This window comes from Mauremys mutica, chromosome 7, assembly GCF_020497125.1.
Source record: "Mauremys mutica isolate MM-2020 ecotype Southern chromosome 7, ASM2049712v1, whole genome shotgun sequence".
NCBI classification, from domain to species: Eukaryota; Metazoa; Chordata; order Testudines; family Geoemydidae; genus Mauremys; species Mauremys mutica.
Window position 1 is genome coordinate 28,046,546 of NC_059078.1, and position 20,097 is coordinate 28,066,642.

The 20,097-nt window shown below is 44.0% G+C and overlaps 1 pseudogene; it reads right to left on the reverse strand.

Moving 5' to 3' along the window:
* Positions 1-9,573: 9,573 nt before the first annotated feature.
* Positions 9,574-11,267, reverse strand: LOC123374018 (annotated as a pseudogene).
* Between the last annotated feature and the right edge of the window lie 8,830 nt (positions 11,268-20,097).

Genomic DNA, 20,097 nt, shown 5'->3' on the forward strand with positions numbered 1-20,097 from the left:
CACTCTTCCCCAGATCCTCAACAGGTACACTTCTTGCCTCAGGCAGGTAGGGTACCAGGAGAGATTGTAAATATACCTTCTGCCCTAGGAAGGACAGAGAAGGGGCAGGGACAGAGGAGAGAAGGGGAGTTGCATCTGTTTCAGCAGCTTGGGCAGTGAACAGAGAAATGCTTTTCTCCATCTGTTGTCTTCACACTGTTCTGGGCCGCTGCTGAGGAGCTGGTTATAGAATGTGTATGTGAGCCAGCTACAAAAGGAGACCGAAATTTAAGTGCCTCAGACACCTTAATGGGCCACGAATGGTCAATTTCACAGTCATAGGATTTTAAAAACTGTCAATTTCATTGTTTCAGATATTTCAATGTGAAATGTCACGGTGTTGTAATTGATGGGGTCCTGACCCAAAAAGGAGTTGTGGGAGAGTCGCAAGGTTATTGTAGGGGGTGTGTTGCAGTATTGCTACCCTTACTTCTGTGCTGCTGTTGGCAGGGCGCTGCCTTCGCAGCTGGGTGCCCGGCCAACAGCTGCCGCTCTCTAGCCGCCCAGTTCTGAAGGCAGCGCAGAAGTAAGGGTGGAAATACTGTGACCCACCTGAAATAACCTTGCGACCCCCTGCAACCCCCTTTTGGGTCAAGACCCCGAATTTGAGAAACGCTGGTCTCCCCCGTGACATCTGTATAGTATCGGGTAAAAGCAAACAAAAGACCAGATTTCACGGGGGAGACCAGATTTCATGGTCCATGATGCATTTTTCATGGCTGTGAATTTGGTAGGGTCCTAGCCATGATGTTTACAGGATAGGTGTTCAGCAGTATCTGAAAATTGGGCCCCTTTGAGGTGACTCAGCCAGACATGCCAAACCCATGAAAAAACACAGAAATTGGGCTTGTTTTTGGCTTAATTGGCTTGTGAGTTGTTTGTTTGGCTAGTTTTTGGCTTGTTGTTTGTTTGGCTTGTAGCTTGTTGCTTTTCTTTTCATTGGCTCCCAGCAAGCAGGAGCAAGCGGGGAGAGAGTCAGGGGTGCACAGCGGGCCCACCACAGTTCCAGACTGCACGCCAGGGGGATCTAGTCACATAGAGTGTTGGGGTTCTTAGGGATTGGCTTGTTTTGGACTAGTTTTGAAATGGGATTAGCTTGATTTTGGGCTTATTGTGAAAGTCAGGGTGGTTACTTAGTGCATGAAAGTTGGCAACTTGTGGTGTCCCCTGGAGACCTCAACTGACTAGTCATGAGCCTTGTTTTCTTATTCTGTTGGCAATATGTGTTAAATGTCCCGTGCACCCATTACTATTTCCTCAAGTATAGAAGTATATGCTGTTTTGTGCACAAGACTTAGGGTATAACTTAGTCTCCTAAAATCATTATAGAACTGGGTTATCTTGTCCATACTATCAGTACAAAAAAGATTAGAAGACAGAAGCTCTTTGCAAGACAATTTGCCTGTGCACAATGAAACATGTAGACTAGGTGTTCATTTAAAGAGGAATTGCCAGGGTTAAATGTTCCCCAGGAGGCATGTGGAAATACCAGGGGCTATGGGGAAATCAGACCAACAATTATTTCTCCATCTGACAATTTCTGTAATGCAGTTCTGTGTTGTCAGTACAAAATTCTACAGCTTGTTGGAAAAAAAAAAATTGGGAGGTGGTGTAAACTAAATTGAAAACCTTCTCAAACTGAAATTTCTTCTGACTTTCAAGGAATCCGCAATAAAACACAGTCCAAAGACAAAAATATCTAATATCTAACAAAGGAAATCAAAGGCTGTAATTGTGAAGAAAAGTTCAGTTTTCAAACATTTACAGTTTTAATTAAGTATAACCTTAAACAAAGTATCTACAAGCACTTAATTTTCAGATAAGCACTCCAGAGTAACACACCAAAGTCTGATCAAAATCATATCTACAGTACACCTAAAGTCTTGGTGAAAATGTATCATATGGGAATTTTAATTTAATGGAGACAATGCTTTGCAGACATTGTCAGAAACAAGAATTTCTAGTTAGTTTAGCCAGACACTGCCTCCTGCTATGAAGCTTCTTTTGTCAGATCTAGTTTATCACTAGGATAAATCTCTGATTGCAAGTACTGTGTGCAAATCATTAATGCTAATTTAAATTTGACTCAGATCTTTATACATGTCTCTGATTTATGCAAGAAAAGTAACCATTTCCTGCCTGCACTCTGGGTCTTGCAGGCTGCTTGTATTTACGCAAGTTGGTGCTGTTTCCCCATGCCCAGCTGTTCGCAACTGAGGGCAAGAGGCTAACGGGATAGCCCTGGCATCTGTGAGCTTGTGTGTGTCCTCTGCAGGGCTAAGCATTCTTGTTGGTGTTTTGCCCCTTTAATGCATGGAAATTCAGACTCAGTCAGAAGCAAGGTTTTACTATGCACTGAGAATGTGCACATCAACCTCTGCCTAACGACCCAGTCTCAAGCCAGATATTTGTGTACTTGCTTGGAGTATTTTTGTTCAGGATTAGAGTTAGTCAAAAACTTCTTTCCATCAAAAATCGCTGTCTTGTTAAAACGTAAATGTTTTGCAGAAACAAATTAATTTTGATGAAAATTTCTTCAGGAAGGTTGCAGGCCAAGGTCTGGGAAGGATTCAGAACGGGGACTCAGACCTGACAAATGGCCTAACCACCTGCCCTGTTGGCTATTCTGGGGTGGATTGCTCTCTCTCAATCTCTTTCGGCTTTTCAGGAAAATTCTAGAGGTTTCATTTTCATTCCAAAGTGGCACGAAAGCAAATTTGAAACCTCATGAAACAGAAATGCTTTTTTCTAGCCAGCCCTATTCAGGATACAGTTAGGCCAGGAGTGGGCAAACTTTTTGGCCTGAGGGCTGCATTGGGTTTTGGAAATTGTATGGAGGGCCAGTTAGGGGAGGGGGTCGTGGCCTGGCCCCCCTCCTATCTGCCCCCCCAGGACTCCTGCCCCATTCAACCACCCCTTATCCCTGTCCCCTGACTGCCCCCTGCCATCCCATCCAACCCCCCCTTCTTCCTGACTGTCTCCCCGGGACCCCTGCCTCATTCAACCCCCCGTTCCCCTCCCGACTGCCCGATCCATGTCCACACCCCCACCCCTGACCACCATCCCGAACTCCTTTACCCTGTATCCAACCCCCCCTTACCACACTGCCTGGATCACTGGTGGCTGGCGGCGCTGCAGCCGCGCTGCCCAACTGGAGCCAGCCACGCCGCCGCCACCGCACAGCACAGCGCACCGGGTCAGGCCGGGCTCTGCAGCTGCCCCGCCCCAGGAGCTCACAGCCCCGCGGCCCAGAGCATTGCACTGGCGGTGGAGCGATCAAGCTGAGGCTGTGGGGGAGAGGGGACAGCAGGGGAGGGGCTGGGAGCTAGCCTCCCGGGCCAGGAGCTCAGGGGCCGGGCAGGATGGTCCCACGGGCCGGATGTGGCCCACAGGCTGTAGTTTTCCCACTCCTGGATTAGGCTCAGGCTCACTATTGTGAGCAAGAAATTTTGTGTGGAAGGTAAGACTAATACTTAAGACACTATCCTACATCCACTGAAGTCAATAGGAGTTTTCCCATTAACTTGAATGCAAGGGATTGAGCCCTTGGGGAGCATGTAGTACCAGATCTATATTTAGAAGACAGGGAACCTACTTCTGCATGAGTATATTACATGTACAGATTTCAGAGTAGCAGCTGTGTTAGTCTGTATCCGCAGACTATATCTCCTCACTATATATTCCATTCTATGCGTCCAATGAGATGGGCTGTAGCCCACGAAAACTTATGCTCAAATAAATTTGTTAATCTCTAAGGTGCCACAAGTACTCCTGTTCTTTTTACATGTACAGAGAGGCTGGGTTAAACTGATGGCTGCATTAGCCACTCTGTTCCTATTCCCCATCCCTTATTTTACCTAGCAGGACACATTTTAATTAGTTCTAATTAGGCTTAGAAGGAGTCTATTTCTATCAGTAAATGTTGATAAACATCCATTTCACTGTACACACACAAACCCACAAAAAAAAGTTTCCATTGAGGATAATTGAAATTTACAGATAGTAAGAAAGAAATGCTGCTTGAGAAATGATTAGACACTGATTTAGGGATATTTACTTTGTATACTTTGACATATGATGTTGTCAATTTGTGTTTTAACAATTCTAAAACTTAAACCTTTTGAATCTCAACATCTACTCTCATTAAAGAATTATTGTCTGAAGAATTGCCTCAGAATTTCCCATAACTTTGCAAATTTAAATGGATAAAAATAGAAAACAATATTTAAAACCCATAATTTTGCGCAACTGTGAAAATGTAAATTGATAAAAATCTAAATAAGCTTAAAAATAAACATTGAGATTATCCATTGAAATTATCAAAAAATCAAATTCTGCCAACCCTAGTTATAACACTTTGCACTTATAGTATATAGAACTTTGCATCTTCAAAGGCCTGAGTGAGCATTAAGTAACTAATTATAATTAATTAAAATGTGTGTTTATTATATCCTTAGCTGGGACCTGCCTTCTGAGAGAAGTAGAAGATGCTGATCATTCCTCATGCACTGATGTCACTTCAGGAGATCTGATACATAGAGTATGGATGGAGGTATCTCATTTATCATTAGAAATACTGATGATTGAGTACCGCATGTCCAGTGATTTGCCTAATAAGTATGGAGGTGATAGACTGCATGAGGCATCTAGAAAAACTTCTAGTGAGTGCCAAGTAGGGTTGCCAACTTTGTAATATTTAAAAACTGGACACTCCAACAGGAGTGCCAGAACCTCCCCCAGCCCCCTCTACCCCCGAGGCTCCGCCCTCCCCATTCTCCCCCAGGCCCACCCCCATTCGCTTCTCTTCCCCCCAAGGCCTCATCCCCTGTTTGCTCCTCTTCCTCCATCACTCGCTGCTATTCCTCTCTCTTGCCTGCCCAGGTAGGGAGGGACTTTCCTGCAGAGCTGCAGCTGGGAGCTGCAGCCACCTGACGCAGGTAGCAGTTGGCCCTAGCTGAGTAGGGGCTGGATGGTGCCTCCCCACCTCTCCCGTCCACAGTAACCGGACTTTACATGTCCTGTCAGTAGATCTGACCAGACGTTGTCAGGTCTCCTTTTTTACCAGACTTTCAGGTCAAAAACTGGGCATTTGGCCACTCTAGTGCCAAAGAGGAGCTATGTTGAGGTACATCTTGGTATCAGTCACATAAATGTAAGTTATTAGGAAAAATGATTGGGTTCAGGGAATCTGCTTTGTCTTGAAATGCTTCTTGTTCTACACACAGGGCACGGTAGACGGGGGGATTTTCAGAGACTTGGGGCCAGATCCTCATCTGTTGTAAATCAGCATAGCTGCACTGATATCACCATCTGAGGTCTGAGAATCTGGCTCTAGACCTGTGGATGTGAATATGGTGTAAGAGAAGGGGTTTACACTTATTAGGCACTAGGAAACCTTTGAGAGAAACTCTTCAGAGAGGGTAGGCTTCTTAACCAAAGTGAAATCAAACTGCTGCTGGCACAGAAAATTGATAAGGTTGGAGGGGATTGATTAAACTAGGAACTGGCAGAAACCTGGCAGGGGCTGAGGAGCACTCAGGCTGGAGAAAGACCTCTTCTAGGGATGTGTCATACAAAAATAACACCATATCCAGCTAAGTTTTGAGATGCAATTTTTGACACGTTAAGCAACTGCTTTATGTAAAAGCTAGTTCTAGAGCACACAGGAGTAGAGCATCTTCTTGTCTCAGTCCTAAGGAACCCATGGGTTGGTTCAAGAAGTAACTATAGCTGAGTTACTTAGGTATGTCTACATTGTCAGAAAAACCTTGTGGCAGTGAGTCTTCTCACTGTGGGCCTAAAACCAGCAATATAGATGTTCCTCCTTGGGCTGGAGCCCAGGCTCTGAAACCCAGTGGGGGCAGGGAGAGGGGTGTCTCAGAGCCCAGACTCCAGCCCAAATGGGAACGTCTATGCTGCTATTTTTAGCCTGGAAACAGGAGCTCGAATCAATTGACCTGGGATCTGACACACACTGCTGTAGGGGTTTTTTGCAGTGTAGAAGTACCCTAAGTAATAGTGACCATGATATAATTAAATTCAATATCCTTGGGAGGAATTTTATCAAAAACTAGCATGGTGACGCTAAACTTGGCTATGACCTTGATACTACCTGAAGAGGCAGAGGAGACATGCTGAAGCAAGTAATCTGGCATTGCTGCGAGTCCTGAGTAGAGCCAGCTGCAGAGAGCTGTATGTCTCCTGTGTAGCTAGGATCATGCAACTTCAACCATGTGACTAACTCAGCTCCAGAGTGTGCAAAAACAAACACATGAACATGCAGAGTCCAATTCCAGGAACAGGTTCACAAACGTTACAAAAACTAATCTGTTGGATCTCAGAATGTGTGGAAAGAGCTTGGCCTAGAGACAGGGCTGCCTTTCTATTTTTCAGTATGGTGTCAAAAATAGTTTTGTTCAGCCACACTCAGCTTCTATGGGTATCAACTTCCAAAATTCATTGTTCATTCCTGCTGAAATTTCTTCCCCACGCAGTCTGCCTTTCTGGGTATGTCTACACTGCAATTAGGCACCCAGCTGACTCAGGCTCCTGTGACCTGGTTTCCAGGGGTGTTTTATTGTGGTGGGGCTCAGGCTGCAGCATGAGCTCTGGGACCCTCCACCTAACAGGGACCTACAGCCTGGGCCCCAGCCTGAGTTCAGACGTCTACACTGCAATTAAACAGCCCCGCAGCCCAAGACCTGTGAGTCTGAGTCAACTGGCACAGGCCAGCCTTGGGTTTTTAACTGCAGTGTAGACACACTTGAAGTGTGCTCAGCTCTACGTGTGCCTGTTATCTCTCAGCACTCTACTGACATTTTACTGATGATTGACACCCGTCCCCTCCAGCTATAGTCGATCAGACGTCGTAGTAAAAATGGCAATGTTTACAACATCCATTTGGTAATCATGTGTTTTTTAAATCAACTAATAGCGCTATAAACGGGCTATTGCTTGAGTGAAAGATTGAAATCTAAGATTATTTCTGAGGTTGCATAATAGGAAACTCTCTCTGCTTTGGGATTATAAAACTTAAAGTGTCGGTTGCAATTATTTGATTTGTCCTAAGGACAGACCCCAAAATATCCACTGTCTCCTACCAATTCTGTTCTTCATCATCAATAGCACTGTTATTGCTGTAGCTATCACCAGCTACAGTGTTGGCTGTCATGTCTCACATTTTCCATCATTTTGGGCATGTGTCTCAGTAATGCTAAATAGCTCTCACGTGCCTATGGAGCTCAGTAAAGGGCTTACAGGTCTCAGTGAAAACCCACAGAAAAATGTGCAGCATCAGGGTGTTTTAATTCTGTGGTCAGTAAACGATGTGATACCTATTATTACTTATTCATCACCCAGTGTCGTGCTAGGCACCATGCAGACCTATAAGGACTGATCCTCAGCTGTGCCTGATGCAGCTCAGGGAAGAAGGATGGCAAAGGTCGCTTTTTTGCCATTTTTGCAGCTCCACAGACCTGGGGCAGCTGGGGACCAGGATGGCTTCTAAGACTGCTGCAAGTTGTGTCTGCTGCACCAAAAGGGGCATTCCAGCAGCCATGAATCACCAGACCACAATGGCACTCTGGCCATACCCCTTTCCATCAGCAATGCCCCCAACGCTCCCCATACACTGAAGGGATCACTGATCTTCTGGGAACTCTTCTTACACTAGGGAGTACCAGTTTCTGGCTGCTTTGAGCCATCACAGCTTACTCATGCTTAGAAGTACCTTAATCCTCGAGTAGTTCCATTCATTTCAAAATGATTACTCAAGAAGTCAGGTAATACTCACCATGAGTAAGAGTATCTGAAGGGAGCCGTACAGAGCAGAGCAATACGTCAATGCGTTTCTCTGTCAGAGCTCCTTCATTATCTCTGGTATTGGTAGACAAATACCAGGGTACTTGTACATACAAGTCTCCTTAGTAGAAGGGTTTTAATGTTGTTTCATGTTCCTGTAGAAAAGTATAGGGCCACTTCTAGATGCGTGAGGTGAGGCAATTGGAAAGATGTGCCCAGACAATGCTTTATACTGTATTTATGCTGTGTGAGAGTGACTAGCGTCATCATTTATGAAGGACTACTGCCATCTTGTGGCATAATATTTTATGTGCTCCCTGAATTCATGACTACTGATAAGCAGAACATGAGGTCAGTGAAAACCTTAAGTATTTTAAAGCTGCTTTGCTCACATCACCCCAAACTGAGTCCAGATGGATTCAGGTTGGTGTTATAGTAGATACAGTATCATTAAATGTGATAACTTCTGGTTTTAGATTAATTCTTCTAAATAGATGACAAACTTTTAAGTACAGTATGTGGAGAGAAGGGAAGATTGTCTCTAGATTTCCAGTGCCTGTTACACTATGTTATTGTATAGTTTTGGGGAGATTCAGGAACTATATGTCACACCATCCCTTTTCAGAAGCAAGGCAATTGGCAGGATTCTAGAGTCCTTGAAAGTGCATGAACTGACTGAATTGAATTCAGGTTTTGGCCCATCCCTAAGACCATGTGGTGGTATTTAGAGTGCTTGTTTATATTATGCTGCGTCTTGTAAAATGACAGGCTCAGTCATCAGTTTTCTGGAAATGAAATTTTTCAATTAAAACATTTAATGAAAAAAGCAAATAGGGCCCATTTCCAACCCTGCAAAACAGAAACCTCTTGGAAGATCAATATTTTTCCTGAAAACGTTTGTGAATTTTCTACCAGCCCTAGCTTTAAGTTGCAAAGGTCAGGAGGCCAATCTCTACCTGCCCCAGGAGCAGGAGAATCTGACGTCATCTTTGCACTCACTCACTCCCTGCTGCAGTCCAACGGTAAATGCACTTCAGCCAGGCTAGGCAGTGTGGCCCTAGAGAGACAGACTGTGTGATTTTCATTTGGGCCCATCTCTACCCATTCTAGAAATGACATTTTATCTTAAATTCAAACCTGCCTCCACATATATGCACTTTGTTGGTTTGGATAAGAGGCAACCCAAGCTGAACCAACCTGATTCTGGATTTGCAAAACCTCATGGTCTCAGCCCATCTATATAACTATTAAATATAAATATATTAATGAATGAGATGTATGGGCTTGGTTGTTTGGATTAGTATCCTCTCCTCACCTGTTCTTTCTATGGCTATACTTACTCCTGGTTATATAGGAATATAGTAATTGCCATGACAAATCAGACCCCTGATGACCACCTAATCCATTGGTTCCCAAATTTTTCGGCATCACCCCCTCTTTTTAATTTTCAAGAAACCCTCACGCCCTCTACCTCTCCTTTACCATCATCCAACCCTCATTTTAACAAATTCAATTAATAATTTCAAATTAAAAATAAACACAAGAACTTGGTATAAAATGTTTTATTTAAAATTACAAATAAGCACAAATAGTTTTTCTTGGCACAAAAGTTTAATAAAAACAAATTTAATATGAAGGCTGATGCTGCATTTTCTTCACGAGTTGGGAAATCCTAGGTTTGAAAGATGAAAATGCGCAACACAAATCATTTTCAACATCCAGTCAATTCCTTTGTTACATTTTTATTATGACTAAACTTGAAAAGCTTTTTTCACAGAGGTACGTCGACGAAAACGGAAGAATAATACATAGCGCTTCTTTTCCAACTTTTGGGTAAAGTGGGAAATATTTTATCCAAAATTCCTCCAGGCTTAAGTTTTCGAAAATATCTTTTGCACTTGAATTGTATTTCATTTTGAGTGCTTGTTCTTACAATACTTCTGGCAATGAATCGACATCAATGTTGAACAGATTATGTGCTAATTTATGAATGGAGTTGCCAGAAAAGTTGTCTGGAAAATAGCGGATGAATTTATCAGCAAGGCAGTCCAGATGAAATACAATTTTGTTCTTCACATCCTCTTTACAAAGTTCTTGGAAACCTTCATTTTCAGCAAGTGATGAAAATGTTGGAAATGACGAAAAGTTAGGCGTCTGAGCTTGCGTTCGACGTTTCCAAAGCTTGATTTTTTTTTTCTGTAAACGCTTGCTGGCATCATGGTGCACTATAATGTTTGCAGCATTGTTTCCTTGCAGCTTCAAATTGAGATTGTTCAAAGATTCAAAAATGTCCACGAGGTATGCCAGTGAAAGTTGAAACATGTGGTCCATAAATGAACGATATAACTCTTCTTTTTGCTGTTGCTTGAAAGTTTCCACTTTGTCTTTCAGTTTGAATAATCTCAAAAGCATGTTCCCTTTGGAAAGCCATCTTACCTCCATGTGAAACAAAAGAATTTTATGATCCGCTCCCAAAAATCCGCGCAAAGAACTGCAAAATGTCTTGTATTTAAAGCGCTGTTCTTCACAAAATTGACAACTTTGATGGCCAAATTCAATGAGTCACATAGGTCATCTGGAAGGGTTTTAGCAGCCAACGCTTGTCTGTGTATGATGCAGTGAGTCGTGGTTACGGCTGGATTTTTTTCTTTCACCAATGTCACAAATCCGGAGCGAGAGCCAAGCATCGCAGGTGCACCATCTGCGCATACACCAACGAGTTTTTCCCATGAAAATCCATTTTCTTCAAAAAAGTCAGAAACCGTTTTCATAACATCAGAAGCCTTTGATGTTGTCGTCAATTCCTTCGAAAAAAGCAGTTCCTCTTTCACAGTTCCATCGTTAATGAATCGAACGTAGACGAGCAACTGACCGCATTGTGCTACATCAGTGGTATCGTTGCACTGAATTGTGAAAAAAGGAGAAGCTTTCCTGCTTTCACAACTTGAAGTTTTAGATCTTTCGCCATGTCATCAATGCGCCATTTCACGGAATTGTCGGAAAGTGAAATTTCCGATTTTTTTTCTTACTTTCGGCACCAAGCACAATATCAGCTGCTTTCAACAAGCAAGGCTTCACAAGAGTTTCTCCTATTATGTGCGTTTTCTTGGCTTTAGCGATGAGCAATGACAGTTCATAGGATGCTTCTACCACTTTGGCTGACACTTGATGAAAAGCTCCAGTAGTGTCCAGCTTCTTGTGTTTTAAATTTTGAAATTTAGCAGCAAAAAACTCTCTTTTGGCTTGTCTTTCAAAGTGCTGTGGTTCTTTGTCAAGTGTCGCTCAAGACGACTAGGTCTCAAGGCATCATTGCTGAGAACTGTGTGGCATACTACACATTGAGGATGATCGATCCCATTTTTTTCCATGATGGTGAAACCATACTTAATGTAGTCTTCATTGTACTTCCTTTTCTTAATTGCGGCCATAATATACTAATAAAAAAATCTATAAAAATAATTTTCCTGATTCATGAATAATAATGGACACAAACTAATTTGAGTTATTGTGACTGTTTATTTACTACTACTATTACGTAAGGACGCGTGCTGCCCTATATATACTCCACCACCAGTCCGGCAAGTAGCCGGTCCTGTGTGGTGAGTGGTGGGGGTAATCATTCCCACGATAGAACAGTCTCGAACACTCTTGCGAGCGAGTTAGGAAGTTTAAAAAAGTTCCATTGCTTTCTGCATCATTCTTCGGCCTCTCCACCAACCGAAATGGCACTCCTACATGTCGAAAAGCAAAAAAAAAAAAATATTCACATTTTGTGGTATGAAATTTGAAAACACTGCAGTTATATACTTTTCTTTATAGTTGTATTTTTATTGTACTTTATGTTATACCTTTATTCTTGTCTACTTATATTCATAATCAAAAATGAGAAGATAGTTTAATAATATAGGCCTGCAATTGGACAATTTTATAAATAGTTATTATTATGTATACAGAATATGTATAATTTATTGTCTGTTCGTCTATTACAGGGGTGGGCAAACTTTTTGGCCTGAGGGCCACATCGGGGTTGCGAAACGGTCTGGAGAGCTAGGTAGGGAAGGCTGTGCCTCCCCAAACAGCTTGGCCCCCGCCCCCATCTGCCCCCTCCCACTTCTCGCCCCCTGACTGCCCCCCTCAGAACACCCGACCCATCCAACCCCCCCAATCCTTGTCCCTTGACTGCCCCCTCCCGGGACCCCCCACCCCTAACTGCCCCCTGGGACCCCACTCCCTCTCCAACCCCCCCCGCTCCTTTTCTCCGCACTGCCCCCTCCCGGGACCCCACCCCCTAGCCAATCCCCCCACTCCCTGTCTCCTGAGTTCCCCGACCCCTATCCACACCCCCGCCCCCTGACAGGCCCCCCCAGACTCCCATGCCTATCCAATCCCTCCTGCTCCCTGTCTCCTGACTGTCCCCCCAGAACCTCCACCCCATCCAACTGCTCCCTGCCCCCTGACTGCCCCCCGGGACCTCCTGCCCCTTATCCAACTCCCCTTCCCCTGCTCCCTGCCCCCTTACCAGGCTGCTCAGAGCAGCAGGACTGGCTTATTGGAAAGCCTGGGAGGTGGGCGGGTGGAAGCCATGCTGCTCATGTGGCAGCGTGGCTGGGTGGGGGCGGATAGCAGGGGAGGGACCAGGGGTTAGCCTCCCCAGCTGGGAGCTCAAGGGCTGGGCAGTAGGGCTCAGGTTACAGTCCCCCTGCCTGGGGCTGAAGCCCTTGGGCTTTGGCTTTGGTCGTCCTGCCCACCCGATGCGACAGGGCTCGGGTGGGCTCAGGTTTCAGTCCCTTCCCCCCCCCCAGTGTAGTAATTTTTATTGTCAGAAGGGGGTCGTGGTGCAATGAAGTATGAGAACCCCTGCACTAATGTATGCCAGGGAAGAGGAGGATGAGTGGGTTATTCCAAACTGTTTGCTGTAGTCATCGTTAAATACAGACCTGGTACTGACATTTCTTTTCTGGGTCAGCTATAAAATATCTGGCATGCTCTTGTGATTGTTATATCCTTTCTCATTCCTAGTCATAGATTTTGAAGTTGAGCTTTAATAAACACAACAGGGGAAGAAAAGGAAACCTGACACATGCTACCAAGCAGTGAGTAGCTGACCCACTGCATTACAATGTTGCCACAGTCATATCAGATGAGCCTTGATCTCTAGGCCTGCCACTAACAAGCCATTAGTTTCGGTGATATTCTTTTTGCCTTTTCAAGTGGGAAACACTTCAAAGGCTAGATTTATGGCAGTCAGAATCTCTGAGATTTGCCAGCATATTAGTAAGAGAGTTCAGTTCTGCCTCACATGCCTGACTTGTAATTAAATCAGTGGGGGTTGTTGTATGTGTTGATCTGGGCACAGAAGATCACAAAGCACTTTCCACACATTAATTGCCTACTTTATGTAAGGGGTGTGGTCAGTATTAGTTGTCCATATCTTACAAATGAAGAAAGGCCTGGTGATGGCTGTGCTTACACCGAGTCAAGCGAAAATCTAAAAAAGGAAACTTGAAAGCCTTGTCTGCTTAGTTCCATATTCTACTCATTTGACATCACTCTCTTGGAGAGAGACACAATTGTCTGTGTGTGTGTATATATGTACATACGTATACACCCATGAGAAATAAACAGAATCGTGAGCCCATTCTGTGACCCCGTTTTGAGCCAAATTGTTCTTTTCTGTGGTCACTTAAATTTCTCTTTCACATTTTTTCTGTTGCTTGGAACAGGCAAGTGGCAAAATTTATCAAAAAGCAGCATTGAAAGATCCCCAAAGTAGGATGTTACTTAAATGGACGCTAAATGACATTGTAAGTAATTGCAGCGCTTGTGAGAGATCCTGGATTGGACAGCTCTTGAAAAGGAAGCCATCTATTCAGAACACTGGTACAGCATTACAAAGCGCCCTAGTCCATTGCCAACCCCACAGCCTGTCATTCACAGAACTGAACTGGAGCAGCCTGAAGCAAAAACCTCCTTTTCCTCTTCCAAGATCTACACCACCAATGAGCTTTCTCTGAAAAATCTCTCTCAGGCTTGGTTGTACTCTGAACTCCACCAGAGCTAGCAAGTGTAATTGACTGCTGGAATCTTTATCCCCATGTCATCTACCCCTGCTCAGAGGAGATCTAGCCAATGTGGTGGTTAAAACGCCAGTAGCTGGTCTCCACTAGAGCTCCCATGGATTTGAGCACCAGTGCAGCCATCCTGGTTCTAGGGAGAGCTTTTCAGGGAAAGCTCAGCAGAGACAAGCAAGGCCAGCAAGTGCTGTTTCCTGAAATGCTAGTTCAGTCAGGAATGGAACTGGCTGGCAGACTTATAATTTGGCAGTTGGGCAAAATCCTTCAGTTTAGAGAATTAACAGCAATAGTGGGGCTCAGTTGTTGGAATACCCATCCACAAAAGTGTTTGTTTTTCCAAGAAATTATGGCCCGGTTCTGTAATTAGCTGCCTATGTATGGCTCTCACTGAAACCAGGGGGAGTCAGGCATATGCAGCCAGTGCAGAATTTTTAAAGCTTTGTAAAATGGCTTCTGACCAACTTCTGTCTCTCGCCATTCTCAGGCTGGACACACACATTATTTCAGTCAAAACTACTCAAGATTGCAGTCTGCCTGGGACTTAACTAAGAGCTACAAAAGGATCTCTCAAAACTAGGAGACTGGGCAACAAAATGGCAGATGAAATTCAGTGTTGATAAATGCAAAGTAATGCACATTGGCTTGCTGTGTGAAAGGGGACACAAATACAAAAAGTTTGAAAAACCACTGCTTTATGGTTTATTTTAATTTCAGCTATTTCCAGATAACTTAGCCATATAAATAAAAATAAATTGGAAAAAGGGCAAAGGCATTAAGTATTTGGCATGAAATGTGCAGGGTCCTTTCTTCAATTCAGTGAGCCAGGCTTCTCAGAGTCTTCATAATCAATGTGATGCTCCAAGAACCTCCATTTCTATTGTTAGATGTTCCAAAAAGGGAATGGAAAAAAGTTGTCAGTTATTTCTCTTAATTTCCTTACCTTTTGAAACAGATACATGATAAATTTGCATCACTGACTGCAAGTAACAACAAATCTCACATCTTTCTGCCATAGAAATGAGGAGGTATCCTTGAATAGGAAATAGGATACACTGCACCATCCTGAGATCTTGAATCTAATTTCTGTGTAGAGGTGAAGTTTGCTGCCAAGAAGTCTTGATAAAGCACCCTCTTCCTGGGCAATTTCCTCCCTTACAGGAATTCATTAGCAAGATATGCAAACCTTTGATACAACCTGTTACAGTAGGTCTCTCTGCTGCATTCCTGCTCTATATGTATCATAGAAGACAAGTTAACATGATTTAAAGATTGTAATTTGCCAAGTTTTCCCTGAGCCAGGTTCTAATCGTATGGGTTCCCCAGTGCACTGAAGTAAAAGACCAAGGTAATAGGATCCTTATTTTCATCCAGTTGTCTGTGGTTTCACCATGTATACATCACAGCTCATTTTTCACAGTTTTGTCTCATCAATTATCTTTTTTTATTTTTTGGTCCTCTTGGTAATGTCTTGCTGCAAGCAGCTCTCTGGGCTGATAGAAATCGACATGCAGCAGAAGAATCAGCAGATTATATTTAATCTGCCAGAATAACCTTCAAAGTGTTGTGTGTTCACGACCATTCATCAAACCATCTTGAAGGTCCAGTCACTTTGATTAGTCTGTGCTAGGTTAAATCACAGCAAGCACCCTAATTACCTATTCTGTGGAAACCAAACAAGAGCAGCTGATGTTATCAGTTGTTTTATTTTTTTCCCTGGCAATGCTGTGTCATGATCAATTCTCTGTGTGAAGTATCTCGGTTTAACCAGCTTTGGTGAGAATCCTCTGGAATTCCTGTTGAGACCTTGCATTGAGAACAAACAACCCTGACTTGCATGCAGTGGTTAATCTATGCCATATGTTTTTCCATACATGAGAGAGGTGTAGTGTGATCCAGTGCATTAGAGCAGGAGAGCGGCCGTCAGCACTCAGGGTTTTAAAGCTCGTCTGCCACTGACTTGCTGTGTCATCCTTCATACCTCAGTTTACTCATTTGTAAAATAGGTCTAGTAGTACTTACTTTTCTAACAGGTGTGTTTTAAGAACTAGTGAATATGATGTTTCATTATCCACAAAGCAAAAGGCATTAGTGTAGTTATGATCTAACCCACATGTCAGTGTGTGTTACCGGTATGTGTCCCCAGTTCACAGAAGCATGGTCTACACTAAGAAATTGGGTCAATTTAACTGTGCTGGTGAGGGGTGTGAAAAATCAACCCTCCTAAGTGGCATTGTTAAACTGCCCTAAGTCCCCGTGTAGACAGCTCGAGGTCAATGGTACCATGGACCTAGCTACCGGTACCACCTCTCGGGGAGTGGGATTACCTACACCAATGGGAGAACCCATCGGTGTAAGTAGTGTCTGCACTGAAGCAGGCGCAGCTGTGCCGCTGTGGCATTTTAAGTGTAAACAAGCACAGAGATTGTAAGATGGTTACATACCCCACCTCCTGTCCTACCCTACTGTCTCTCTCTTTCAACCTGTGTAGACTCATGCTTTTAGAACTAGAGATCACTGGTGCCAGCCAGTGTAGCGGCCATCGTATCAGTGAGCACTGTACCGTAAAATCATACCACTGTTTGTGAGTCAGTTAGTTATCAGAGACCTAACGTAACTCTCTCAGAACAGAGCTCAGGATCACTGGTCTGTCAAAGCACTGAACACAGCTATTGATTCTTATGCAGCAGCCAGAGATTATTTATTAAAATGGTAAGTCAAGCAGGTGTTCTGGAAAGCTATCTTTGCTTCGACACAGGCTTCCATTTTATTTCTTTAATATAATGAAGATCTGAACAACAGTGGGACTGGAAGTTGCCACAAATTCCATGTGGAAGTTCTGCGTGTTCCAACAATCCATTGCCTTGTTTTATTTTCTAAGCCTATGTGGTTTTACGTTATGTTTTTGTGCACCAATGCATTTTAAAGGCCGAAAAAGGTCAATGATCACTTGATCAAATTTCAGCTGACGAGCCAACAGAAGTCCTGGCCTTGAAAAGAGCTGAGCTGAAAAGTGTGTAGTTCCAAGCTGTTACACAATTAAATGATGCACTTGAATACAGTATTTCAGAGCACTGACTCCATTTTCTCTACCTTGTATGCAAGTAACCCTACCTTCAGTCTACGCCCTAAGATAAAGTGACACACCTACAGGCCTTGGGCCAGATTCTGACTCCCTGGCATTGGTGTAAATCCAGAGTAACTTCTCTGACATCCTGAGACTGAAAGCAGATCTCTTTGGCTCCTTTATTGTCAGGTACTCCTTACTCCATAAGACACCTCATCCCTGTCCCCAACCATCTATTACAGGGGTGGGCAAACTTTTGGGGTATGGAAATTGTATGGCGGGCCATGAATGCTCATGAAACTGGGGGTGTGCGCTCTGAGGTGGGGCTGGGGATGAGGGGTTTGGAGGGCAGGAGAGGGACCAGGGCTGGGGCAGAGGCTTGGGGCCTGGGAGGGAGACAGGGGTGCAGGTTCTGGGCAGCGCTTATCTCAAGCAGCTCCCGGAAGCAGCGGCATGTCCCCGCTCTGGCTCCTACACAGAGACATGGCCAGGTGGTTCTGCATGTTGTCCCGTCTGCAAGGGCTATGCTTGGGGCAGGAGTAGCATGCAGAGCCCCTTGGCTGCCCCTTCATGTAGGAGCTGGAGGGGGGACATGCCGCTGCTTCTGGGAGCAATGCGGAGCGGGGCCAACCCCTGACCCTGCTTCCTGGCTGGAGCGGGGCAAGCCCCAGTCCCTGCTCCCCGGCAGGAGCTCGAGGGCCAGATTAAAACCTCTGAAGGGCCAGATGCAGCCCGCGGGCTGTAGTTTGCCCACCCCTGATCTATTAGAATAGAAATAAATATAAGAGTTGTGAAAGGTGCTGGCCTGACAGCGCTGGAGACTAAGGCCGTATTTATCCACAGAACAGGTACTGCATGAGCAGTGGGAATCCAAGCTTCCTCCACACCCACATAGTCGTGTTCTGAAGGGACCTTTTATTCATTTTATTTACATTTTCAGACTAAATAAGCCAATAGACAACGCAAAATAATAGTTTGTTACATGGTACCAGCTGACTTGCACTTACATAATAATGTGCCTGATCTATGTATAGCACTATAATGATCATCCCAGTTCTTCTCCCATTGCAATGGCAAAATACCCATTGATTAGTGACAGCAGGATCAGGTCCAATGTGTTCAACGTACTAGATGTCTATTCCTTCAGATGGATGTAGCACACAAGGTTACAGAACAAGGGACAAAGGAGTCAGAAGGCAGGAAAAGATTATTTACTAATATTTATAGTACAGTAGTGCCTAGGCGTTTACTATTTACTGCGTATCACCAATGTACAAAAGAGAAAGAGAGGGTTTGAAAAGACTTTTGCAGCTCAAATCCCTTTCGCAGGCAGCATCCACATTTGTCACAAATGGGTTTGACGACACCGGGGAAATGAATGGTGTTTGAAAACATGTCAACAAGTTTAATTTAATATGTTTTAGGCACAATTTAGTACCTTGGGTAGACAAATACAATCATGTTGAAAAACATGTTGGCTGGATGTGGTGGACCCTGACCTGCTGAAATGATCTCAAAGGTGTTAAACCCTGTCTACATTAGTATTTAAATCGTGCTAGAATGGGTTAGCTCAGAGGTTCCCAGCCTTTTCTTTCTGAGGCACCCCAACATGCTACAAAAACTCCATGGCCCTCATGTGACACAATAACAGGTTTTCTGCATATAAAAGCCAGGGCTGGCATTAGAGGGTAGCAAGCAGGGCAATTGCCTGGGCCCCCATGCTACAGCGCCCCCCCCCCCCAGCTACATTGCTCAGGCTTCAGCTTCAGCCCCGGGTGGCAGGGCTCAGGGACCTGGGCTTCAGCTCCGTGCGGTGAGACTTCGGCTTTCTGCCCTGGGCCCCAGCGAGTCTAATGCTGGCCCTGCTTGGAGGCTCCCCTGAAACCTGCTCGTGGCCCCCTAGGGGACCCCGGATCCCTGGTTGAGAACCACTGGGTTAGCTAACATGTTTTTAAACAAGACGTCTTTCCTTAGTCTAGATGGGGCCAGTGCGCGACTACACATCAATCATTTAAGACTTTGCTAGAGTCTCCTATGTTTAATCAGTTACTTTAACTACCTTTATCTTCAGCTTTAGGATTTGACTCGTCCCTTATAAATTGTGGGTGAAATAGCGACCCCTGAAGTCAATGACGTGGGGCCAGGATTTCACTCCATATGTACTATACTGATCTTTTATTTCATTCTTGCGTTTCTCCCCTCCACACCCCAAAGATATTTAACCAAAGAAAAAAAGTAACAAAACTTTACATGTGAAAATATGCCATGGCTAAGATGGACATTGCAGGCCACAAGAAGGAGCCAATAAGACTGAGAGACAGGATGGGATTTTCAGAGGTACCTAAGTGACTTAGGAGCATGAGTCCTACTGGAAGTCAGGGAGACTTGTGCTCCTAAGTCACTGAGGTGCTTTTGGAAATCTCCCCCACAATTCCTCCCCTGCTTCCATTTTTCTCCAATTTTATCTTATTTATTGTCTGCATTTATATATTCTCTTTTAATATCTTTCCTGCCTTTGTGTTGTATTCCCTATATTAGGCTTGAAGTAAACACAGGATTTAAAAGATTGCAAAGATTTTCATGAACCTGATGTAGAATTTACCAAATCTGACACAATTAACAATAAACAATTGGTGGCAGAGGGAGACGTGATGACAATGGACATAGACACTATTGTATTCAATGACATCTCAGGGAGACAAAGCATAAGTACAAAGGGGTTTGTGTAAGCCCTTAAGGGTTTTAGGACATACATTGTATGTCCAAGAAGACAATACTTAAATGGCCCTATGGACATATGCCAAACACCCGGATTATCCATCAACAAAAACTCTCTAAGAGCATGGCCCCTGGGATTTCCTTGGAAAGTAGAGCAATTGGGGGAGGGGAATTCTTAGCACTGATTTAAAACATGTCTATCTTAAATATGAAAATAAGCCTGACTTTTATTCAGGGGAGCTGAAAATAGAAAATCACAAATATTTCTTATTTTAGCCTGGGCAGTCTGAGAGAGCAAAGTTTTTCCTTACTTGTAAATTTATTTTCTCTGAGAATTAGGCTGCATCTATACTGGCAAATATGGGAGCTGTAATTCACCATGGGTGCAGTGGAAGCAGGGTT